The sequence below is a fragment of the Bactrocera tryoni genome, chromosome 3, assembly GCF_016617805.1.
Source record: "Bactrocera tryoni isolate S06 chromosome 3, CSIRO_BtryS06_freeze2, whole genome shotgun sequence".
Taxonomy (NCBI): Eukaryota; Metazoa; Arthropoda; class Insecta; order Diptera; family Tephritidae; genus Bactrocera; species Bactrocera tryoni.
Genome location: NC_052501.1, coordinates 29850737 through 29877626, shown reverse-complemented (window position 1 = coordinate 29877626; position 26890 = coordinate 29850737). Strand labels below are relative to the sequence as shown.

The following is a 26890-nucleotide window of genomic DNA, read 5'->3' as shown; positions in this document are numbered from 1 at the left end:
TGTATTCAAAGATTATTCTTATAAATTAAAATAAAATAAATTTTGTTTAATTTATTATTTGAAAATGTTTTAAATACATTTTTTAAGGTTTTTGAACTTTCATTTTTAAAATAAATATAATAAATTTTTTTTTTAATAATATACATATGTATGTACATATGTATATTTTTTTAAATTTTTTATATTTTTTTTCGATTAAAAATGTTAAAACATTAATAAATATTTTTTGTTTAAATAATTATTTTTTGTTAAAAAAAAATGTTCAAATAAATGTTTCATTTTTTGTAGTTTTATTTTTAAAATTTGTAGTTACAAATTTCTTTAAAATAATTTCTTTTTTGGAATTTCATTATTAAACTTTTTATTTATTTTTTATGCTTTCTTATGTTTTTTTGTAATATTTTTTTTTACATTTTCAATTAATAATGAATTTCTTGAATGTTAAAAATATTTTTTTATTTAAAATTTACTTCTATATTATTGTAATTTTATTCTATTAATAAATTTTTTATTGTTTTGTAATTTTTTTAAACATTTTTTTTTAATGTTATAGTAATAGAATTCAGTGCAAATTATTAGGAACTGTTATAAAAAAGCGTTAAAAGCTTCGCCACCTGATTTTTAATAAATAATTCTAAGTCAGATCAGCAAACACGAGTTAAAATCGAAATTCGATTGAAACCATGATTAAGCTGAAAGTACAAGCCATTGTAGCCTCGTAAATATTATTGTCAACTCACTATTCGCCAATTTTGTTTGCAACATTTCCACGAAAACGGTGGAAAACAATATTGTTAACAACATAGACAGACACTCCACAGCACGTGGCCCGGGAAAATGTAACTACACTACACACTTACAAACACACACATATGTACAGAGACGTTAGAATGTCTGTATGGAATTTGTAAATATTTGCGCACATGTTGGACGGCACCGCACAGCCGCTGAGCCGAGCCGAAAAGGTGAAGCTGTGCTGGGTGGCTGCGCTGTTGGGACTGTTGTTGGCTCGTCGGGCGCCGCAACACACGCGCCTCCGCCCTCCATTATGCGCGACGCATAATTTTGTATGCTAATATTGATTTAAACTATTAGCGAAAATGAGCTCCGATAACAACTTCGCTGCGTAGAAATATGTATGTGTGTGTGTGTCTTTTGTTGGGCCGTATGATAATTGCGAAACTTTAGTGGATCTCAAATTCATTAATTTTTGTAATATTTTTGTTATTATTGCCTTTTTTTGCATGGCCGCAAAGGTCGCAGCAGCGCAGACTGCCTGGCTGTTTGCCGGCGTTATTTATATTTAGCAATTAATTTAGAAAAAATAAAAACAATATGTAATTATTGTGAGCATCTAAAATAACAACAAAAAGCTCGTTTTTAATTATTTGAGCTGTTTTTGGTAAGCCAAGACGAGCATTGGGCTGCTATTTCGAAGAATTTTAGTTCGACTTTGAGGTTATGGCAAATGTGAATTTCAAAATTTTTTAATTAGGTCCTCGCCTTTTTATAAATAAACACTTAAGGGGGTTACATTTGGTGTTATCTAAATGTAACAGTCATTGATTTAAGTTCAAGAAGTGTTTGAGTTCAATTTTGAGTTTATGTGGTAAGTAATTTTCAATATTTTTCAGCTGGACCCTTGCGAATCTACGAAAAAATGGCTGATGTACTTAAAATTATTGTTGGTGTTATTTAAACCTCAAAGTTTTAGGTTTAAGCTCAAGAAGTGAACCCTTTCCCACTCATAACCCCCTAACTGAAATCTATAGTAAATTGAGCGAACTTGATTTTAAGCCCTAGCACACTACATCATATGCTGTATGGAGAATGGTGGCAAAACAAAGGCATAACCAAGAATATTTCTTTTTACTGTCAAATTACAATTGGAAAGTTCTCTTACACGTTTTGAAGAATCGACGAAGATTTTTCATTTTTAAAATAGATTCGGGAGATTGTTTGATATTACTAACAGAGACCTGGTCATGGTTCAGAACAACTTTTTCAACTTTAACTTAGCCAAGACTTGCACCAACCTAACAAAAGTGATCACAGCAATCGGGTTTTTCGATATAATCTTGTGCTCAAATACACAGAATATTTACATAGAAGCTAAAGTAGTGTAGTAGAAGCTATATATGAAGGCAGAATATACTATGCTTCCAAATGGACGTTATAGGTTCTCAGGTTGGTTCCAACAACGACCGAATCGGGCTTTTAATAAGGTAATAAAGTTTAAATAAGAAATTGGAAAGAACGAGCTACCTGTGTGCAAAACTACAAAAGTCATGTGCATAACGGTAGATAGGAAGTACACAAAATTCCTATTGGCACTCGATAGAAGACACTGTAGGAACATGATGGAAATACTAACTGGTCACTTTCTGAAGGCGACACATGCACGCAGGATGTAGCTGACAGATCGAGAAGACTGCAGGAAATGTCTAGAGCAGGGCACCAGGTAAACAAATTAATGACTCCAAGGTATGATCGATAAGGTATCGATAGTGAAGCCGCAGAGTCAATTACAATTCGCGTCAAGCGCAAGCATCCTAAAGGATGACTACTCCTTATGAACCTAGCATGTGAATCACAAAGGATCAAAACTGATCTATGCGTGGCTTATTGGCCTACCAGATTAACCTAGCCTAACCTATAGAATCAGTTCCCATTGTGTGATCTTATCTGTGAGCTATCCCAAGTTTCAAAGAAAAATTTGTTCGACATCGAGACATTTTCAACTGATCTCACCCTGAAAAAAATCGCTGCTGTTCAACTTTGTAGCAGGTCAATACACTATTTGACAATCTTTAGTGGATAACATGCTTTAAAAATACTATCCACTGATCTAATTGTAAAGCAACAAACTACATACATACATACAACTGATTATACTGGTTTTGGACTGACAGATGGCGCTCTGCTGCGCGGCTCGTCAGTCGAAGTGCCACTTAAGCGAATTCCTCGAGAAAATTGCAAATTAATGGCTGTCACACAGCGCCAAAACAACAAAGCATTTAATAGAACTACAACAATTAATATAAAAGTAACAACGTATATACAAAAACAACAATAGAAACGAAAACAAGCTGCTCTGGCAAATGCAAATAATTATTTATCTTTCAAATCAACACGCCAACGAAATGGTGTGAAAAATGTAGAATATTGTTTCTAATAAATAATATTACACTTGTTGTTGCTTTTTTTTCTTTTTTTTTTTTTGAACAAGCAAACCGACTGGCTACAAAATGAGTATCGAATTAGCGCGCCATTGCTAGTTTATGGATCACACTGATTGACGACATCGTCTATTTGCAATCGCACAATGCTACCGAAATAGTAAAAATCAAACAGAAATAAACACGAAAATAAATAGCACTTCGAAAATATGCAGCTCTCGGACAGTTGTGTGAGTGTGTGTGCTCCGAAACACGCACACATGCTTGTATCTACACGGGTGCATGGCTGATGACTTAAGAAGATCAACAGCTGCTTTGCAAGCATTTAACTGTTAAAGAAATGTGTGTATGTGTGTGTGTGTGTGTTTGTGTGGGATCAGCTGAGCTAAGATCTTGTTCATAAATGTTCGCTATCTATTTATTTAATTCATTTAGGGCTGATTAAATTTCGTGGACGTAGCAAGAAAAATATTAAGTGAAAAAAAATAAAAAAAAATATATACATATATGCTGAATATGTACATATATATGTATACATATATGTATATCTACACAAATGAGGTAAATACGTTAAATTCGGCTGCACCTTCACAAACAAAGAAGTTCCTTGATTTTTATACCCTGAGCAGGGTATATTAAGTTTGTCACGAAGTTTATAACACCCAGAAGGAATCGTCGGAGACCCTATAAAGTATATATATAAATGATCAGTATGTCGAGCTGAGTCGATTTAGCCATGTCCGTCTGTCTGTCCGTCTGTCTGTCTGTATAGTATATACGAACTAGTCCCTCAGTTTTTAAGATATCGTTTTGAAATTTTGCAAGCGTCATTTTCTCTTCAAGAAGCTGCTCATTTGTCGGACCGGCCGATATCGGAGCACTATAACATATAGCTGCCATACAAACTGAACGATCGGAATCAAATGCTTGTATGGACAACTTTCACATTTGACAAAATATATTCACGAAATTCGGTATATGTTAATTTCTAAGGCAACAATGTAATCTCCGAAGAAATTGTTCAGATCGGTTAACTATAGCATATAGCTGCCATACAAACTGAACGATCGAAATCAAGTTTTTGTATGGACAACTTTCACATTTGACAAAATATATTCACGAAATTTGGTATATATTATTTTCTAAGGCAACAATGTAATCTCCGAAGAAATTGTTCAGATCTGTTAACTATAGCATATAGCTGCCATACAAACTGAACACACAGTTACTAACAGAAATGCACCTGTGAAGGGTATTTAGCTTCGGTGCAACCGTAGTTAACGTGTTGTCTTGTCTTTGTTCAGTTTATGTAGCAGCTATATGCTATAGTGATCCGATCTGGGAAATTTCTACAGATATTGTGGCATTGCTTAAGAAAAAAATTTGTGTGAAATTTCCTGAGGATAACTCATCAAATAAAATAGTTTTCCATACAAAAATTTAATTTTGTTTATTTGGTTTGCATGGCAGCTATATGCCATAGTAAACCGATATTTAAAAAAACAACAATTTTCTTTGAAAAAATTGTAGCTCAAACAAGCTGTTTTTAACAGGCACACAAAATTGAAAATTATGTCAAGCCAGCCTCTAAAGCTAATTGGACGCTTTATACCTGCACACTTCACCACACACGACGATTGTAGTGTATTGGTATGTGTAAGCGCGCATGCAGTTGACTGTATGAGTGCAGCTGAGCAAACGTTTGGCCTGGGGTCACAACTTGACTTGGTTTGCTGGCTTATAGTGATTAGCACCTACCATTAATTGCAACTACAAAAGCAATACTAGTTTTCTCGCATACTTCCAACGAAAGTCACGAAGCAGACACATACAATGCACACATGATGAAAGAAAAACAACAAGGATGATTGTCGAGCATTTGTAAGGCATGGAAATTGCGGTCATTCGAAATGAAAATGAAAGTAAATGCCTGCAAAGGAACTGAAGAAAGCCCACCCTACAAAAACAAAAAAAAATGATAAAATATAAAGTAAAAATTGTGCCAACAGCAAAGCGTACGTGTCTAGAAGATTTCTAATTACGCACAGCAGTTGTGGCACAAACCAATGCCCACTTGAGCACATTTCCTGTCACGTCGACGCGCGCACAATGACAAATTATGAAACTATATGCATGTAAAGGTGGTTAAAAGTACGCGCCCGAAGCAACCAAAATGCCGCCAAGTGCTGAAGCAGATGTGGCAAGTGCTTCTGAAGACATTTGGGAAGGAAGTGCGCACACAAACACACAAAAAGAAAGTGTGTTGGTGCCAAATCAGGTGAAGCAGTTGTCATTTGTGGCGAATATAAACACATTTGTGTACCATATGTGTGCGTGTGTGTGAGTTTGTCTATATATATGCATATGTGTTTGTTTTGCATTTGTATTGCGGTCGAGTGCACCGCGCATAGCACTTGAACACCAACGAGCCGCCCGAAAAATGCAGGCCAATCGTCAGTGCATACACGGCGTATGAGTAACTTTTATTTGGCTTGTTGAATTTCACATTTGAATGTGGCGTTGCCAACTGCATCGAGCTGTCTTAACTAGATGACTGACTTACTCTTTAAGTGAGTGTGTGACGCATGAGCAACTTTAATGGCCAAATACTCGCTGTTAAGGCACAGTTAGTGAAGTACAATAACAACAACAATGGGAGCTAAAGCATCACTGCAAGTAGATTTGTGGACAGGAAACATCTTCAATTTTTCAGTTTTCAATCATTTACAATTTTTTTGTTATTTTTGCAATTTTTTCAATAAATTTGACAGCTAACAGCATACAACAGACAAAAAGCACATCACCAATTAATGCTTCTGAGCATCTAAACTTGATCTATGCTATGTGTGTAAGTAAATAGCAGAATATACTGCTATATACTTAGCTTTAAGGAAGTCATATAAATGCTAAACTAATTGTATGCCAGGAAAATCGTTTCATATAAGCGGTTGAGCAAGATAAAACAATAAAAAAAATGCGACAAAGGCGTTGCATAGTTATTCTTTAGAGAAAATTGAAGTTTTCCCAGGTTTTTTTTTCGAATTCAAGATGTTTACGGGACGGTAAAAGAAGTTTGAAGATGAGGAACTGGAAGACTTGGCCGATGAAGAATATAAAACAAGAACTGTTCGCAGAAACTTTGGAAGTCACTCAAGCAGCCATTTCAAGCCGTTCAAAAGCAGCCGGATCCCTTACAAGACACAGATATTGGGTGACATATTAATTGAAGCCAAGATACGCTGAAAGACGATTACGTACATATGTCGGAAATTTATTACGTCAAAAATTATATGTGCCACCTAGCCAACCAACCAAATCAACAGCTAAGCCGCATAAATAGCAAAGCCACATATCCATGCTCTATACATGGTGGCATCAGAGAGTTGCCCTCTAGTATGAGCTTCTAAAACCAGCTGAGACCAGTAATGGTTAACGCTACCGACAACCAATCATGAAATTGAAGTGAGTTCTGCCGAAAAATGTACGGAATCTGCGACGTTATGCTGCAAGACCGGTTAAAGCTATTCGGAAAACAGCGGCTGAGAAGTTTTGTCTCACCTGCCTTATAGCCTGGAACTTGCGCTTGCTGACTACCATTTTTCTATACAGTCAATGCAGAACGCTCTCATTGCATTACGGTTCACATACGAACAGGGTATCAAAAATACTATTGATTCATAGTTGGCCACCAAGCCGGCGGAGTTCTTTTGGAATGTTATCCACAAATTGCCAGAAAGATGAGAAAATCTTTTAACAGCAGTTGGGCAACACTTTGAATAATACGATTGTGCATGTTTTTCTTCAGCACCAAATGTGCAAAGACATCAACGAAAAACGCTGGGCAAGCGCGCATCAGAATTGAGCCCAGTAAGATTCTGCTAATGGTGTACTGGAAACCAGTCGCCATAATTTTTTGGCTGCACAGGTTCAGTTGAGAGGAGCTCCTGATTCGTGCCCGAACCTGACTCCGAACATAAACTCCCATAAGAGCTTGTGTCAATCCTCGCATAGCCACCCTGCTTGCATAGTTAATCACGGGGTTCATAATACACCGCAACAACAACAAAAACCCAGCAAAAAGAACAACAAAATAAAGATGGCCAAGACGAAGAATACGGGACCATCTTCCGTAAAACTAGTAGAATCTATTTCCCCTCTACTCACCGTCACTCCGAAAACAACCCGACCAAACTGGATTAAAGACAGCCTCGAGAAAAACTCCGCTCACAAAAGCACCATCAGAAAAACAAGGAAAAGGGAAGCGCACCCCAGTTGCCACCATAGAGGATCTCAAAACTCACCGAAACAAGAATACATCACCCAAATGAGACGGACAGTAAACTAATCGCTAGAGGAGTGCAAGAGTATCGTGCAAATAATGAAGTTGGCTATGACAAAACAGAACAACGTGAGCATGGATGTTAAGAACGGAAAGGCACAGCTAGACGAACTCTTTGACGTAATCAAGCGTTACCGTAGAAACTGGTTCATCGCAGAAAATGAGAAAAGAAGACGGGTGCATCTAAGCATAACAACCACCGAGTCAATAACTTCGAAGCGGCGCGCGACAAACCCTGTGGAGCCACGAAACGAACAAGCGGCCAGTGGCAAAAAGTTTGGCCTAAAGAAACAAGGAATACCCACGCCAACGGAGGAACTGTGGACGAAGCACATAAAAATACAAAAGGGAGACCACAAGAGAGGAATATAGGTGCAAGTCAGAGAGCAAATAATAGGCGCAAACGACGATCACAGGCCGTGATCATAAAGTCAGCAAAAAGTAAGAGGTACGCCGAGCTCTTCAAGAATATGCGTAGCAATGTAAATTTTAAAGAAGCAGAGGTTAAACTCTTAAATGACTTTAGAGACGGCTCAATTCGTTAAAAGGAAATATCTTCATTAGTCTCCAAGGCGCCCACACGTATTCAAGCGGCACAAATGGCACACGCTACTTATGCTAACTGCCAGCGTTGCTAATAAACACCTATGCACACACACACGCACTTGTTTGCATATTTTCAAAGCGAAAGTGGAGGAGGCGACACACTTTGTAGAATAACTAAGTGTTTCCACACAAATTCACAAGAAATGTTAGTAAAGCGCATAAGCATATTCAACAATCGGCATTTTATCGAAATACAGGCAAACACTTGTGCCTGTGTGTGTTTATTGTGTGAGTGTGTGTGCGCGTGCTTGCATTTCTTATTTGTCTAGCGTAGCGATTGCTCGACAAATCGGCAAATGGCGGCAAATACCGCGACGACAGGCAAATTAAAGCTGTGGAGAAGCATATACAGATGCATATATATACTCATATAGGTATATATATCAACATGTTAATGTAGATATGTATATCTTTATACTAATGTATATTTATATGCATATATGTATAATATACATTGCATATACATATATATGTTTACTTGCTATTGCCATTGGAGACAGGCAGCGTCGCTGTTTGGGAGTTACATGGTTGTGTTTACTTAAAAGTGTAGTAGTTGTTGTTATTACCATCTATAAGACAGCTCATTTGTGCGCATCTTGCCAACATAGAAATATTTCCCGGAAGCCGCTTAAATGCTTTGCTGCTGAGTTTTCTCCAGCCGCCATCTTTTATTGTTGCCAGTGGCAACAAGTCTTTATAGAAATATATATGTATATGTCGATATATGTATATGTATATGTATATGTATATATGAATATTATATAAAAATTGTAATAATGGCGCCTTGTGCGGCAACAACTCGAGCACTTACCGCTTTTTGTGGCAGCGTGTGTTGGAAAGCGTACTCCTGACGCGCCACAAAGAGTGCAGGCGTTAAGCTTTCTTGCTGGCTTGCTGCAAATGTAGCTGTGATCGTGTGTGTGTTGCTTCGTTGGTATGTGTGTTTAAAACAGCTGCAAAGAAAAAAAAGCCGGAATTAATTTAAAGTATTAAAAAAAAGAAAAAAATACAAAAAAAACAGAAATATTCCTAATTAAGCGCTAAATAACAAGTCAACGCTGAGTCATACTCGGAATGTACATTTTTTTAAAGATTTTTAATTTTTTTAATGATTTTTAATTTTTTTTTCTGATAACATTTTTTTATATTTTGTTGATTTTTTTGTATATTTTTATTTCGATAACTTTTTTTCTTTCGATAAAAAAATTGCGATTGATTTTGTCGATTAATTTTTTTCCGATAAATTTTTTTCTTATACTTTATTTATTTTTTTTGCAAGTTTTTATTTCGATATTTTTTTTTTTATTTCGTTTTATCGAAAACATTTTTATCGAATTTTATCGAAACAATTTTTCTTATATGTTATTTATTATTATTTTTGTATATTTTTTTATTGCGATACAATTCTTTTATATTCCGATTAAAATTTTATTTTTCGATAAATTTCTTTTATTTCGATAGAAAAAAATTTTTATATGTTTTTTCCTGACTGCTAAAAAAAATTCTCTTAAAAATTACACCGAAAAAATGTGTAGTATATTACACATTTTTATTGAACTTGTCACTGCGCTGCCAATGAGCGCCTGCAATTGCCAGCAAAAGTGTGCAAATTAGCCAGCAAACTGGTTTCATACTTTTCCTCCGCACCCAGCCCGCCGTGCGCAAATAAATTAGTGCAATTGCATTAAAAGCTCGTTGGTTTAACTTAAATTAAATTTAATTTTTTTGTCGTACTTTTTACTTTTCCTCATTGCGGCGGATGAATGAACCCTGTTGCCAAATATTAAGCGCGTCTGTCATTAAAGTCGATAACAAACAAAAAAATATAATAATAAAAAAGTAAATGTAACAAAAACCGGACGCCATTAAAGTTTGCTTAAAATCATCATTAGCACTTTTGCCTGGTTGTTGTTATTGTTACTGTGCTGCTCCCAAATTCTTCATAAGCAAAAAGTGGCAAACGCAGCTGCACTTCCCTTTCGTTAGGACCGAAAAAAGTACGCAACCCGTTTGGTCAGTGTCAAAGTCAATGTTTCAAAGTTGTTTGTTACGATTTGTTGGTGCTTCTTTGTCATCTTCTTCTGCTTCTTCTTCTTGGCTGTCTCTGGCATTGCGTGTGCGCGGCGAATTGCTTTTAAAATCATAAATAATCCATTTATTGCTGTCAATGCAAATGCACCTGATGATTATGGCAGCGCGCCACAGCCCAGCGGGAATATTTGTCACACACTCAAACACATACAAACATACAACTTTACATACAAACTGCTAACAGACATAGTAAGTATGGTTAGCAGGGTGTGGATTTCAGTCTTATGACTTTGAAATGGAAAGCAATGGTTTTATTTTTAAGTTTTATTACTGATTACTGATATTAAACTACAACAAGAAAAAACACTATAAAAAAATTATTTGGAGAAAATAAGATTTTTACTGAAAAAATCTTTAGGAAAAATTTAATTAATTTAATGCAAATATGAAATTTAATTTTACTAAAACGATTTGTTTTTGCAAAAAAAAATATTTTTTTTATTTTATTAAAAAAAAAAATAAATAAAAAAATATTAAAAAAAAAAAAAATAAATAAAAAACCATTTTTTTTTAACTTATTTTTGATTCTTTTAAATTTGTTTTATTAAATTAAATATTTAAACTAAGAAACAATAACTCAACCTTAAAAAACAAAACCATATTTCAACAAAAAAAATTAATAAATCACAAACTATCACAACAAGAAAATAGAATACCCTTTAGAAATACATATAGAGGTTTCCATACAAGAACGTACGTGTTCGACCAAAAGTGAGTAGGGGAACTCCACAAGATAGAGCGGATACAGTGAAATATCTAGAACTCATCCTGGATAGGAAGCTTTCATGGAAGCCGAATAGGAGGAGGAGCCATTGGCAAAAGGTGGGGTCTCTCAACGAAAGTGCTTTTCTGGCTCAACGACACCATAGTCCAGCCAATAATGTTCTATGGAGTCTTTATGTGGTGGAGGGCTCTAGAAAAGACCACACTTGCAAAGAAACTCGGGAACTTTCAACGGGCAACGCTCATCAGCATGTCTGGTGCACTGAGGCCCACTCCAACGATGGCACTTAACGCTATCTTGCACATAGTGCTCGTAGACATCGTCGGAAGGTGTATGGCAGCGAAAGCTGCTATCAGATTCAGTGAATTTAGATTCTTAAAAGAGCACGTGTCTGAACACTCGGATATCCTCACACACTTTGACTTCATACCGGATCACTTGGATCATGGAGTCGTCAAACCAAGTTCTGGTGGCTCATTCTCTTTCCATATTCCGGTGAGGGAGTTGAGGAGAGGAGAGCTTCTTTACGGATGGGATAAAGCTTGGAGGGGTTTACTGTCGGGAGCTATATATCGACTCCAGCTTCAGACTTCCTGACTATTGCAGTGTCACGCAAGCCGAGGTTGCAGCCTTTAAGGTAACTAGAACCGCTATCGGTAGAATGTGGTCGGTGCTGCCGTATCGTCTTGTGTTCTACCACTAGATTGCTAGGCTTCGCGGAAGCTTGTCCAGCACTGAGTCACCAGCGGTACGTGCGCTATGGCAAAAGCCTTTTGTCCCAAGATTGATAACAAGGGATCTAGTGATCGGAGTCGGAGTACGAGGAAAACGACAGTATGGGATGAGTTGGAAACAACTCAACACATCTTTCCTGACTGTCCCGCGTTTGGAAGGACAAGATGTAAGCGCTTGGAAGGCATACCTTTAGACATCCACTGGCGGTGTGAAAATTTATAAGTTCAAACACAGAAGTTCTTCTTTACTACAAATAGCAGTCCACGTGCGATCTCTCTTTATCAGCCATCGAACCTAACCTAACCTAACTTATACAAGAACTTGAGTTTGATTGTTCAGCTTGTATGACAGCTATATGATATTGTGACTAGATCGGAGCATTTTTTTCGGAGATTACACCTTAGACAATAATTCCTGCCAAATTTCGTGAAGATATCTCTTTAAACAAAAGTCCTTTCGATAAAAGCACTTCAGTTCGATCGTTCAGTTTATATGGCAGTTATATGATATAGCAGTCCAATCTGGAAAATTTGCGCTGATATTACGCGATATTAAAACTAATACGAGCAAAAAATTTCTTCAAAAAAATATTAGTGACAACCCACGATTGCTACTAATTCTTATTCACATAATTTCATGTCTCAATACACCGAATGCCGTGAGGTCCAAGACTTTTGCACTTACGCAACACGATAACAACAAAAAACAAATAAAGAAAATATAATTTAAATAAGAAAGCAATAAACGTAACTTAAGCCGTAGAAGACAGCTGATAACTGCGAGCAAGAGAGTAAACTCAACTCATAAAAGTAGCGAGTAAAGCTTATGCTTCCGTCTTGTCGCACAAAACTTCCGGATGTTGAGCGGAAAGTTGTGATACCATTAAAATAATCTCACTTACAACAAACAAAAAGGTGAAATGCTGACAACACCGAAGTGGGATGCAGGGTGAGACGACTTGGGCGAACAAAGAAAAACTTTCGACAGATTGACAAGTGATATCTTGAATTGGCAGCATATTTCTGCAAGAATAAGTGAAGAAGAAAACAAGAAAGAGATAACAGGGTGAACGAAAAGAGAAAAAGAAAGCACTTTTTCGTAGCCCCTCAAGTGACTTGAGATGCATTGCGTGTATTGTGTCATAAATGTCGAGAAGTAATTGATTTATAAGCCGTCTGCTTGGACTAATGAGCGAGCAGGCTGTGGGTTTTTTGATTAGAAATGGATTATACGTTAGTTTTACACCGAAAAAAACAAATGCTGGTGAGTTGACACCGAAAATTAGGTTATTTTAGAGAAATAAGTCTGCAAATACATGATTTGAAAAAAAATTAACACAGCTTTGATATTACTATGAGAGCCATAGACATGGAAGGTGAGATATATTTGCACCAAGTGGTTATAAAATAAAGAAATAATCTCTACAAGAAATTTAAATACTAAGCAATACGTACGAAGTCAGGAACAAGGCACCAGTGAAACAATGGAGCATCCCTTGAGCACTTGTCCCGCACTGGCAGCACAGTATGAGACACTGCAAGAGGTATCGATAGTAGGGCTTCAGAGTACATTAAAATTCGTGTCAAGTGCAGGCATCATAAAGGATGACTACTCCTTATAGACTTTGTAACGGAACTCCGTCTGGCATTGCAAAGCATAAAAACTGGTCTATAAGTGCCTCATGAGCCTACCATACTAAGATATAATACTAATGAAACATTTCGGCTGACACCCAGGTTAGGTTAAGTTAGATGGCTGATCGAAAATCGCACATGGATTGTTATATGTTGTCCTTTGTGAAGCCATAAAAAAGAAGAAATCCTGTGTTCGAACTTATAAATTATTTTGCACAGCCGTTTAATTTCCACTCCCGTTAGCTCGATGGGCTCCCAAGTATTTACAGTCAAGAAGGAAGTGTTCAGTTGTTTCCACCTTCTTTTCTTCCATAAAGCTTCTGCAGATGACATGGCGTCTGGTGAAATTCCCACCCTTACAGCATGGACGCCAATAGAGCAACTTCCGTGAAGCCCAGCTATATTGTAGTTGAACACATGAGGGTACGGGACCACCAACCCGGTCCCATTCGACCGATAGCGGTGCTAGGGTGCCTTTCCTTGCTAGTTCACTAGCTGTGCAATTTTCTGCGATTCCGCTATGGCCCGGCAGCCGTACCAGTCTGTAAATGAGTTCAAAGCTAATATCGTTGCTCTGTTATGCGAATGAATGTTCAGTTCTCTGAAGGAAGCTGCACTCTGGAGCACCAGATCTACTGCTACTTTAATGGCTGCAACCTCGGCTTGGAAGACCCTGCAATAGTCCGGAATTCTTTGATATAGAGCTTCTGACAGTAAACCCCTCCACTAACTTTATACCGAAGCTTTGATCCATCTCCTCCAACCTTCTTCCACCCACAACTTCCTCGGCATATAGGTAGAGAAGGAGCCGCCAGAATTTGGTTTGGCGACTGCATGATCTAAATGATCCCGTATGAATGCATAGTGTGTGAGGATATCTAAGTGTTCAGATACGTGTTCTTTTAAGAACCCGGATTCTCAGAGTTTGATAGACGTTTTCGCAGCCACAGCGTTTCTTGACAGACTTACTTGACTCTTGTAGTCATTGGGGGCACATTGTATCACTGAATTGTGTCCAATAGATGCCGCTGCTGTCGACATATTGTTACTAACTTAGAATGTAGCTTCATACTGGCCTTTTTTTGGCATTTTGGCTTTTAGAACTTATTCAGCAAATGAGCATTTTCTCAACTTAGGATAACGATAGCTTAATAAGTGCTGAAAGCAAAAGCGCAGGAAAAAGTATCTAACAAGTGGAACTCTAAAGGATCTAGACTAAGCTGTTACTTTTAATATTTTTCTACTTTCACTGTTTACAGTTTAAGTTCGCTAGCTTGCAACTTAGCGATAATATAACTAGAACTGCAACTATGCGAAGGACAAATTCTTTTAAAACAAAAAAGTCATAAGAAGTTATTGAAATGTGCATAACTGTGAGTAGTTGTTGTTGCTTGACTATTTCTTTTTATTATCTCGACTTTATTTCATTATAATTCCCTTTGTATGATTAAATATTAATGCTGTTTCTTTCCTGATTGCTCGAGCTTGTCATATGTGGTTCTTCAACTTTTTGTTTGAATTGTTTTCGAACCTCTTTTACGCACTCGCTTGGCCGAACCGACCACACGACATTTGCCTGACAACGACTTGATTTCTGCGTAAAGTTCAAAGATAAACGAACTGTGGCACTGCGTCTGCGGCTTAGTGGCTTAGCGGCTCAGCTGTGCGTTTGCCTCACTCCCTGGCGAAACGCTAAGCGGCTGTTGGCGCGTGATTAAGTGCTGCACCAGAAAACCTGCACATAAGCGCTGTGTGGTTTTGGTGACAAATTTGCTCGAAATGTCACACTAATCAATTTCCCGTTAATTTAGCTCATTTGGATTTCATTTAATTAGAGTGTTTTTTACTGTTTTGTTTTTGTTTTGGTTTGCTGGTAATGTGCCTCGCATGGCGAGGTCAACGGAGGTCTTACAGGTGTCTGAGTTGAAAAGCACCGCACGGAAGTTGAAATCGATTAAGGGCGAGCAGGTGTTGAGCAGTTATTGTAAATTGTGTATCATGAACTTAAAATCTTACGAGCCATATTACTCAATTTTAAATATTTTATTTTTTTGTAATACCCACATGTGTCGAAGTGTTTTTACAGATTTAAAATATTTTCAAAACACCTTTTTATACTCAAAAATTAAATTTTTAAAATTTTGAAAATTAAAATTAAAATTAAAATTAAAAATTTAATTTTTTTTAAATATTTTCGAAACATTTTTTCATACTCAAACATAAAATTTTAAATTTTGAAAAATAAAAAAAAATTTTAGTTTTTAAAGTTAAAAAGTTTAAATTTTTTTTAATTATAATTAATAAAAAATAAATAATTTTAAATTAAAATTCAAGAAGATTAATTTTTACAATTAATATTCAAAAAATCTAAATAAAAAAATAAATAACTAAAATTAAAAAAATTTAATTTAAATAAAAATTAAATTAAAAAAAAATTTAATTTTTAAAAAAAAAATTTAAATTTTTTTTTTTCAAATTATAATTAATAAAAATAAATAATTTTTTTAAATTAAAATTCAAAAAGATTAATTCTTAAAAGTTAGTATTAAAAAAAAATTAAATATAAAAAAAATTAAATAATTTATATTTCTAATACGCTAGTTTCTAAAATTGTATTTTTTGAGATTTGTTTCGATTTAATATATTCTTTCCTAGATATTATTAAGCTTTATTTCCTTTTTCCCAAATAAATTCCAAACTTTCCTTTTATTATACATTTCTATATTTGCCAAATATTTACTAAAAAATTGTGCTCCCATAGACCAGAAATAAGGGTAAGTTATTTGAACAAAACGAAAATAAAATAAAACTTATTCAAAACTAGTTATTTCAGTGCACAATTCTTTTGAATATTTCCCATAATAATTTCCAGTCATTCTAATGCAATCTAATATTAACACTAAGCGCCAAAATGTAGGCAACATTTTTGTTGAACATTTTCGTGTATTGGAAATTGTCAAATATTAATAATGATCGCCAAGAGGTAGGCAAGGTTTTTTTTTAACATTTCAGTATACGGGAAAATTTCTATTTTAATCTAAACGCCGAAAGGTAGGCAATATTTTTATTTAACATTTCGTTATACTGGAAATTTTCTAATTTTAATACTATGCGCTGATATTAATACAAATCGCCGAAAGGTAGCCAACTCTTTTTGTTTAACTATTGGGTATATCGGAAATTTTCTAATTTTAATGCTAAGCGCCGATATGTAGCCAATGTTTTGTTTTACGTTTTGGTATACTGAAATTTTTCTAATATTAATACTAAGCGCCGAAAGGTAGGCAATACATAGTTGTGCAATGCTTTTTGGATTGGCCATGTTTTTTTTCTAAGGAAAGTTTTTTCAATAATTTATTCTTACAGTGGTCTATCTATACAATAAGGGTACAATAGACCTTAGGTCGCGATGCAATCATCATTTATTTATCTATCTATACCATAATAAAATCTTTTTTTTTAATGAACTATTATTTCTCTGAAGAATTAGCAAGATCAATACATGCTCCCAAAATTTAATGATCTTAAAAATTATGGCAAAATAGTTTAAAAAAATTTAAGAAATAAACATTTCTAGACTGTAAGCGGCACTAGCAAATTTAGAGACGATATGCAGTATTTCCTTAAATATGTATTAAAAAGCATTTTCTGAATTTTAAAATAAATTTACAGCTACTTACACACTTTCAGACAAATGCGCCAAAATGTAGGCAACAATGAAAGTAGCAAACATTCAATTCTAGAATGTAAGCAGCAACACATTTCGTCTCCAAAATTAAGCAATCAATTTTAAAAAATTATAATAATTTCATAAATTCATAAAAACGTTGAAAGACCAATATATTGAGGGGAGAAACAAGCTGCAGAAGAGATACAGAACTATTATAAATATATATTTCTTTAACATCTTTGCATAGTAAGCTGAACTGTGAGAATAAATTCTTACAAAATTTTACAGCAAATGGGTCTATAAATCTTCAAGCATATTATTAACTAATATTGCAGAAAAATTAGAACTCTTTTTAACCACTTAAATCACAACAAAAAATTAGTGTCGAAGCAACGCAAGCAACTAGATCTGACCTCACCTAATCGAAATTCGTTAAGCACGCATTTAGTTTGACGCAACACCCGCGAAGACATACGACATAAATCAATGAGTAGCAGCGCTATGTATACGTTTAGACTTTGAAGAGAACCGGAGAGCGTAATTTCTGTAAATTCCACTAAATCTTACTATTAGGCCTTATTTTATTATTAAAAAGTATTAAATTCTTATCGACAAATGCCAGTTTAGTCACTGATAAGAACACATACTCGCAAGTCTATGACAGAGCAGCACGCAAAGTTCTCACTGATAATCAGTCAAGTTTAGAATGAGTGTTTTTTGAGTGTATGAAAAATACTCAGCAGCTACAAATGAATATCGGTGTGATTCAGCGGGTAATTTTGTGCGACTGGATCTTGGTTAGAGAGGTAGGTGCTCATTAGAAGAATAAATGCACATATTTTATGCTTATGTATACGGGTTGAGGTAGTGTTGATCAATTCAAGATAACCCGAAAAAAATATAATGTGTTATACTTATTTGGTTTGGTATTTATCTACATAGGTGTAATAGGTATATACCATATATTTGTATGTGTAAATCTATAATAGCAGGTGCAAATGAATGCAGGTGTAGGCCGATACAATCAGTCTGGAGTATTCAATAATAATAAAAGGGGAAAGTGGAAGAAATTAAATTAACACTCCAGATTACATTGTCGCAAATCTTAAGATCCCATAAAGACTAATGGCTTTTGTGCGATAAAATGGGTACAGGAGAACTCAAACATTGATAAAAAAGGAAAGATATTCAAATTAAAGGCAACCACAACAAGTAAGGCAGGGCTAAGTTCAGGTGCAATTGAAGATTTTATACTCTGCAAATATGGCAAGAGAGCTCGACATCTCCGTCGAGTCCGTTCGAATGATTTTGATGATTATTTTGATGAATATTTTGAGAATGAAACGCGTTCTTGTTCAACTCGTCCCCTGATTTTTTTTTTCAAAAAGAGTACCGTAAACGGGTCTCTTTGGACATGCTTGCTCGTGGCAATTCCGATCGCACATTCATGGCGAGCGATATAACTGCCAATGAGGCATGGGTTTATGAGTTTGACATGCAAGCAAGTCGAAAAATCAGCGAAATGGAGGGAAAACATCGAGCCGAAACCAAAAAACCACACCTTTGTGAGATATTTGGGTGAGAACATTTGTCGAAATCGGCCGGAATTGTGGAAGAATAATTCATGGATTTTAGACGACGACAGTGCACCATTGCATTTGGAAGCGATTTTCCCCATTTTTGACATTTTAATTTCAAAAAACGATGCTCTCTGATATTTACTAAGGTTCCATACAGAGTGACCGATACTTTCGGTAATAAGTCAGACATACATAGGCACTGAGCTCCGCATATTCGATAACTGAGAACTTGAAAAGTTATGCTCTGATTTCGACTAATTTTGGACGTGAAAATGTATACTTCAAATACATATTATGGTATATGGTATATGGAAAGTTTGATTTCGACAACTAAAAAGCTTTATAAAACTGAAAAACAAATTTTATTTTATACATTAAAACAACAAAAAAAATATTTTTTATAAAACTGAAAAATATTTTATTTTATAAATTTTAAAAATAAAAAAAAAAATTTTTTAAAAACTAAAATTTATAAAATTGAAAAAAATTATTTTATGAATTAAAAAAATATTAAACTAGAAAATTTTATAAAATTGAGAACAATTATTTTAATTATGAAATAATATCAAATAAATTTAAATTAAATTGCAAAATAAGTTTTTATTTCATTAATCGTAATTTTAGTAAAAATTAAAAAATCAAAAAAAAAAATTGCAATAATTAACAAACTACGCTACCACTGTTAGGCGATAAGCGCCTCTGCGTGTCACACCTACACATACATATGCGTTTATGCGCTTACAACAGCCACAAATCAAGAAAAAATACAGTAACAAGCCAAACTCCGCATACACACACAACTATTATCAGCCGCAGTCACGTTAGCATGTTTATGTGTGTGTATGTGTGTGAACGTGCGAATCTATCTCTCGTCGCATAGCCAAAAAATTCACAGTGGCACACGTTGTGGTCGCATGAGACGCAGACGGCGGCAGCACTTGATTTGCGCTGCTGATAATAGCCGTTATCACCGATGAGTATTATTTACTACATGCACACATATGTACATGCATACGTGACCACATATTATTAGGATGTATGTATGTATGTATGTATATATGCAAAAAAATAAGCACACAACTAATGTGGCTAACAAATCTGCAAAGTGAACTTTAGCAAGGCGATTAAGCGTTTTGCAAAGGCGCTTTTCTCCAGTTGTCAGCTTGCATGCATGCATGAGTATGTTTGATGTTTAGCTTTCTTTAGCAGCCACTTATCGGCTTAAGCTGTTAAGACGAGTCATAAGACACACAAACAAGCTGCACATGGCACCTCTTATGCTGGGTGTCTGCTTGAGGAGTGAGATCAACAGGGCTTATCAAAATCTGCGCCTTAAACTTTGCGTGTGTGTGTGTGGCAGTGGAAGCATTATCTGCTGAGCTTGTAGTTGTTGTTGTTGGTTTTTTCCTTTCACATTATTATTATTGCTTTGATAACCGCAATAGTTGTTGTTGTTGTTGTGCGAGATGTTGTTTTTGTTTTTATTGTTTGTGTTGTTGCATTGTTATTGTTTTTGTCTTCATATACATAGGTGTTGTTGTATTGCTGTTGTTGTGGTTGTTTTGCATATGTTGTTGTTGTTTTTGTACGAGTGCTTTTTTTGCATGTGTTGTTGTTTTTGTACGTGTTGTTGTTTTTGTTTTTATTGCATGCCTTGTTGTATTTTAGTTGTTTTTGTATATTTGTTGTTGTTTCCTACTTTGTTTTCGGTATTTGTTGTTGTTGTTTTTAATGTGTTGTTATTGCAATTGTCACTGCACGTTATTCTAAAATCTTTATTAGTTGTTAATTTTGATATTTTCTTGCTGTTGTTGTTGTAGTTGTGGCTTTATTTTAGATTACTTGTATATTGTATTTTCGTTTCTTGCTCTTGTACTAACTGTTGTATTATCTAAACATGTGTATGTATGTATTCTAACTTTTATAGCAGGTCATTATAGTAATTACTTATTGGTGTTGTTGTTCTTTGCTTCTCTCAATAGCATTTTACATATTTTCGCACGTTTTGCTTGCCTTTATGGTTGTTGTTATATTTGCTTTTACTTTCATTTTCAACATTTTAGCTGGCATTGCTTTTGTTGTTTTTTTTTTTTTGGTTTTTTGTTGATAAGATAGTGACAAGCTACAACAACAACACAAGCGGGCTAGTCAGCACATACATATACATACATACATATGAAGTATATACACACACACACAGCCTACACATGTATTATTTCATGAATGTGTGGGTGTTTTAGTTTTGTAATTATTTGTTCTTACGAGCGGCTACGTCTCTTCGGTTGCCTGAGTGTGTGTGACTGTGTTCGATACAATCTCAGTGTGCATAACCTTGGCTTTGCCCATAGTTATCAGTCAGCTAACTGATGTCATAAAAAAAGTGAATTTATTTCGGTATTTCTTACAATTATTTTTAGTAATATTTTTTGCAATTTAAATTTAAATTTTATTATTTATAAATAAACAATTTGATATTATTCATAAATATGGGAAATATGAAAGCTCACAATGCTGCTGTCAATAGCTTTGTAAAAGTCAAATATTAAGAACTGGGGCATGAATGTGAGTCACTTGGCTCACCGAAAGCTACTCAAATTGCATAATATTTACTGGATTTCTTTATAAATTTTCTGGATTTCCCCTTAATCAAGAGTTTAGTGACTCGCACTTAATGAGTAAAAACTCATTCAATTAATTTTCGATAACAAAGTCTAAGAACTAATGATTTTTCAACCTATTTCAGGTCACTCTACAGACCTACTATGGTGCATTTAAGTGAAGTTCTTGGAATTTTGTTACGAAATTTGAGTTAAAGATATATAATCGCATAATAAACCATAATAATATATCGATTTGCCTCCGTCAAGAGAAATTTGGAAAATTTTCTTGAACAGAAGTGCTCAAAAATAATCAAGTGAGCAATATTTCATTGCAGAAAATATGTTTTGAATAAATAAGCTTTCTTAAGTATTGCTTCAACGATTTATTTCGACATGAAATTCATTTTGGAACTCCAATTTTCCTTCATTCGAACCCTAAAAAAGTTTTTCAACTGAGGTGTATTTAATTACTTGAATATACAAAGGTATTTAAACGACCTAGACAGCCAATTAGTACAATTTCATAGACGTGAACTCGTAAGCATTGATTGATCGATTGACTTTATTATAAAAATCGTCAATAGGTCCTTTGAAAAAAGTTATGGCAAAAATTATGGTAAGGTTATTATAGCAAAAACTTTTAAAAATAATTTAAATTAAAAAACTCAAAACAAGTGGTAAAAGTAACAGTAAATAATTCTAAGAAAAATTATAGCAAAAAATTATGGCAAAAATTATAGTAAAATAATTTTAGTAAAAATTGTTAACAATATCTAATTTGATAAATTCAAGATTATAGCATTATAATTTCAGCACAGAAGTGTGTGCTACAATTATTATAAAATAATTATAGTAGAAAGTTGTAATATAAAATAATTTAAAAAAATTAAAAAGATGAAAATTACAGTGAAAATTTAGAAAAAAGTGATTGTAAAAAATGATGGTAAAGAGAGTAAAAGAGTAAAAAGAGTAAAAGTAATTGCGAATATTATGATTAAAAAATTATTTAAAGAAATTGTAAAAAGTACAGTAAAAAATTATGGTAAAAAATTATGGTAAAAAAATGCTTTTAAAAAATTATGATAAAATAACTGTAGAAAAAGATTTGAAAAATCCAAAAATATAACAAACATGTAAAAGCAAAAACTATGGACAAATAATTTTTGCAAAAAAATATAATGAAAAATAATTTAAACAATCCTAAAACAAATGTTAGAAATTATAGCACAAAAGTGGTAGCAAAAATTATGGTAAAATAAGTATGGTAAAAATTCTAGCAAAAATTACAAAAAATATTATAAAAACTATAATCAAGTATTATTACAAAAATTATAGCATAAAAAAGATCTTTTAAATTTATGGTAAACTAATTATAGTAAAAAATTATAACAAAAAGTAATTTAAAAAATTCTAAATATAATAAAAACTTATAGCAAAATATTGTAAAAATTTATAGCAAAATTTTAGTACAATAATTATAGGAAAAAAGTAAAGTATAAACTTATAATAAAAAATAATTTAAAAACTCAAAATTTAGTCAAATTATCGTACAAAATCCAAATAGATTTATTTTACTGATACAATGGCATTTCTAATAAACCTGGTTGCACTTAAACGAACTTTTTATTTTACTTAAATTTTGATTTTGTTTTTCAAAGACGAAATTATAAAAGAAAACTGAATAAAAAATTATATTATGGCAACATAGCGCACAAAGAGAAGAATAACTAAGTCCACTAAGACCGAAAAATTTGAAAAATTAATTTAAATTGAAAATTAATTAAGTGGTTATCGCTGAAGATTGGCTAAAACATAATTCAGAACAAACTTACAAGCAAACAGAACATAAACTAAGCCCTATACTACTTAACTCTCTACAACTGGAAATCAGTTGAATAATCAATATCACTCACCTCCAAATAATTTAACAAACGATAAAATCTCACACAAAACTTTCAAAACTATTTCAGTTTGAGAATAACTTAAAACTTGAATTGAGTAACCGTAATTGATAAAAACAACAAATCAGATAACACAATGGCAAACCGATTAGCACTAGAGTGTAAAGAAGCGCTGAGTGTAGGTGGAGATAGCGATGAATGCTGTCTATCATAACATGAGAAAGAGTAAATAAACATAATTTTCAGAATTTACGAAGAGAGTGCCACAGGTGTATTTTTTGTACCAAAATAATGTGGGCTGGTAACAGTAGCATATTTTTTATAAAAAAACAGGAGAAACGTTGGAAAACGGGCGCAAAGATAGGGAACTTTTGACATAGCTTCAATTTTTTAGCAAACTCAACTTAAGCGTTTTTAAATGTGCCAAATACGCTGCACTGATTGAAGTCATAATGAAGTGACACATGAAGCTTGTGAACTCACAAGCGTCGCATGCAAAAGGTCTTGGCTTATCAGCTGGAGACTTGGGTGTGAAGTGAGAGAAATGCGAGCTACGAAGGCGATGAATAAAGTTGAAGGAAAAGAAGAACGCTACAATTTAAAAATTGAAATGCTTATTTAGATTGCAAAAATATAAACAAGGAAGTGAAAAACCGTTTTCGTATTGTTGCCGCTGCGAAATATTGCCCAGAAAAATGATTAAAAGTTAAAACAAAGATGCAAAGACTTTTTTTCTTAAATTGCAATTTTTTATAATAAAATTACAAAAAATAATAATATAAACTGAAATACCGATATACCTATTTTAAGCCATTTAAACTTAAAAATATCAAAAATAAATTAAAATTTTAGGAAAAAAGTTAACGTAAAAAGGGTACTTCAAAAATTATGGTAAACCGAAAAGGTTTGAAAAATTATTTTCAAACTAAAAAAATGATAAAACTTACAGTAAAAATTAAAACAAAAAATTATAGCAACAAATTATAGCAACAAAATATAGCAAAAAAAATATAACAAAAATTAGATATAATAAATGATTTTATTTAAAGTGAAAACAAAAACTAACTTAATAGATTTCAAATTATAGCATTATAATTTCAGCTGAAAGTTATGGCAAAACGTAAGGTAAAATAATTATAGTAGAAAATTAAAATAAAATATAATTTAAAAATAAAAAAAGTTTAAAATTGCAGTTAAAAATTATAGTAAAAAAGTTTTATAAATTATAGGAAAAATTATGGTAAAGTAATTGTAGTAAAAATTTTTAAAAATTCAAAAAAAAAGAAAAACATGAAAGCTAAAATTATAGTAAAATAATTTTAGTAAAAAATATAATGAAAATAATTAAAAAATGCAAAAAAGATTTCAAAATTATAGCACACTTTCAATTCAGTGTTTTCCATGAAGTAGCCATTTGATCACATTGCGATGAGTACCATTAGAAAGCGTGATCAGTTCTGCTTCTATTGTTTTTTTCTCCGTCATTTGTAGTATAATTTTTCAAGATGCTTCGAATCAAAGAGCACATGCGTAGGCGAATTACTGCACCGGAAAAAAGCATTTCATACAGAAAGCTGGCTGGTTTAAAGTCAGTGTATATGATGTGAAAAATATTAAAATAAAGTTCAAGGAAATCTGCTCTCTAAAATATTTATCAAAAATGGAACGAAAGAAGGTTCTAGTGATTTAAAAATTTATAAAAAAACAAACGATTCCCAAAAAGTTAACGATAAGTAAAAATAGGGAAGACAAGGCTACATCGTTTGCTAAAACAATCCGTTGAGTGCATTATAATGGACGATGAAACGTATGTAAAAATGGACTCAAGAACATTACCAGGTTCCCAAAAGATGGTGCTGTCGACCAGTCAGTGTCAACAATTGAAATAATCAAATTTGGCAAGAAAATACTGCTTCGCCAGTCTGCAGTTTATTTTCGGTATAGTCCTTAATTTACTATTCTTCTAACAATATACATATGTATGTATATGGCTATATTTCAAAAAAAAAAAATTTTTTTTTCACTAAAAATTAATTCAAATTAATTATTTGTTTACTTACAGCAAATTGCAAAATTTTCGTAAGTTTCTCTCCACTCAAGCACTATATGTCTGCTGCAACTTATTTTGCTAAATTTCCCGTTGTTGTTGTTTATTTAATTATTTTTCACTCACTGCTTTTAGTTGTAAGTTTTTCAAAAGTTTAATTTCACTTCAAAAAATTGAGAAATGCTTATTTTTGCGTTTCACAAAGTCTACAAAATTCAGCATACAAATATCACCACACGAATTCGGAGAGATTTCAAAAAACGTTTTTTTTCTTTAGTTTATATTTTATGGTAAATGTTTATCAAAAATGTTTAAAATCTGCAGTATATTTTAAAGTTGATTAAAACCTGTTTTGAAAAATTTTATTAAAATTAAATTCGAGATTGTGCACAGAATTAAAAACTGAAAACATTTTTTGCATTAAAAAAATAAAAGTGTTTTAAAAATATTTTAATAAGACTATTATATTTTAAATTTTAATAGCAAAAAAAATTATTTTTTTTAATATCTTTTTTTTATTATTTTCTCATAAAATGAAATGTATATATTTATTCATCACTTTTTAAATTTTTATTAAACAAATTATTTTTCACATAATTTATTATAACTTTTTTTTTAATTGTTTGCATTATGTGTATTTACGATATATTTTTTTTTGACTAGAATTTTTTATTTCTTTTCACCTTTTGCTTTTATTTAACGAGCATATGTAATAAGTTTGTTGTTATTTTCATAATTTTTATATTTACTGTCAAATTTTTAATATAAATTTTTTGCTTTTTTGACGTCGTTATTGTTGCAATTAAAAAAAGTCTGACTAAAATTTAATTTTTAATATAATAAAAATTTATAAATTTATGCTGGTTTTAAATTGATTAAAAAAACAATTTAAAATTATAATTTTTTAAATTTTAGTTTTTTAATAAAGTTTCTTTATCTTTTTTCCAAAAAATAGGATTTTCTAATTAATAAAATCTTTAAAATCACAATTGGTTTAATTGTATCATTTTTTTTTATTTTTATTTTTTCTTTCATTGCACTTTTCAAACAATCTGAATTTTAGTTAATACAATTTTTAACTTCAGCTGTTTTTAAAATTGAAATTTGATTAACTCTTTTCTTCAATCAATCTGATTTTCTTATTAAAAAATATTAAAATTATAGTTTTTGGAATATTATTGTTTTATTAAAGTTTTTATTTTTATTATATTAGCTGATTATCTATTTAATAAAATTTTGAAAATTTTAATTTTAATTTTTCAGTACTTTTTTTATATATCTGATTTTTCCCCAAACAAACTGACTTTCGATTTACTCAAATTTAATACCACCTTTTGAAAATAATTCTTAAGTCTCGTATACAAAATGAAGTCGAATTGTGGCCAAAATTTTTACTCAAATTTATATAAATTTATTGTTATTTTATAATTTCTATTTTTAATTTCATATTTACTTTTGAATATGCATAAATGGTTAAAGTTTTAAAATGACCATTTTTTGAATTCCATTTTTTATATTAATATTTTTTTAATCTTTTTAATATATTGTTTTTTTTTTTTATTTTTTTTTTAATAATTTTTTTTTTTTTTTTTTTTTAATTTTTTTTTTAATTAATATTTTTTTTATTTTTTTAAATTAATATTTTTTGTTAATTTTTTTTTTAATTAAAATGTTTTTTTTCGTATTACCTGATTTTCTGTTTAATGGGTTTTTTAAAATCATACTTTTTTATATTTATGTTTTTATTAGTTCTTAAACCAACTGATTGCTTTTTTAAGTAAATT

General features: G+C 32.5%; 1 protein-coding gene across 10 annotated transcripts in view; it reads right to left on the bottom strand.

Moving 5' to 3' along the window:
• The window catches only part of LOC120771814 (myocyte-specific enhancer factor 2), a 147887-nt gene that overhangs the window by 35369 nt on the left and 85628 nt on the right, over positions 1-26890 (bottom strand). For 9 of the 10 annotated variants that reach the window (XM_040100024.1, XM_040100022.1, XM_040100032.1 and 6 more), the window contains exon 4: positions 8936-9077. The gene's annotated coding sequence lies outside the window, so the exon portion shown is untranslated. Of the gene's footprint in view, positions 1-8935; positions 9078-25119; positions 25371-26890 lie in introns of those variants that run through there. The other variant, XM_040100023.1, reaches the window with a different exon arrangement.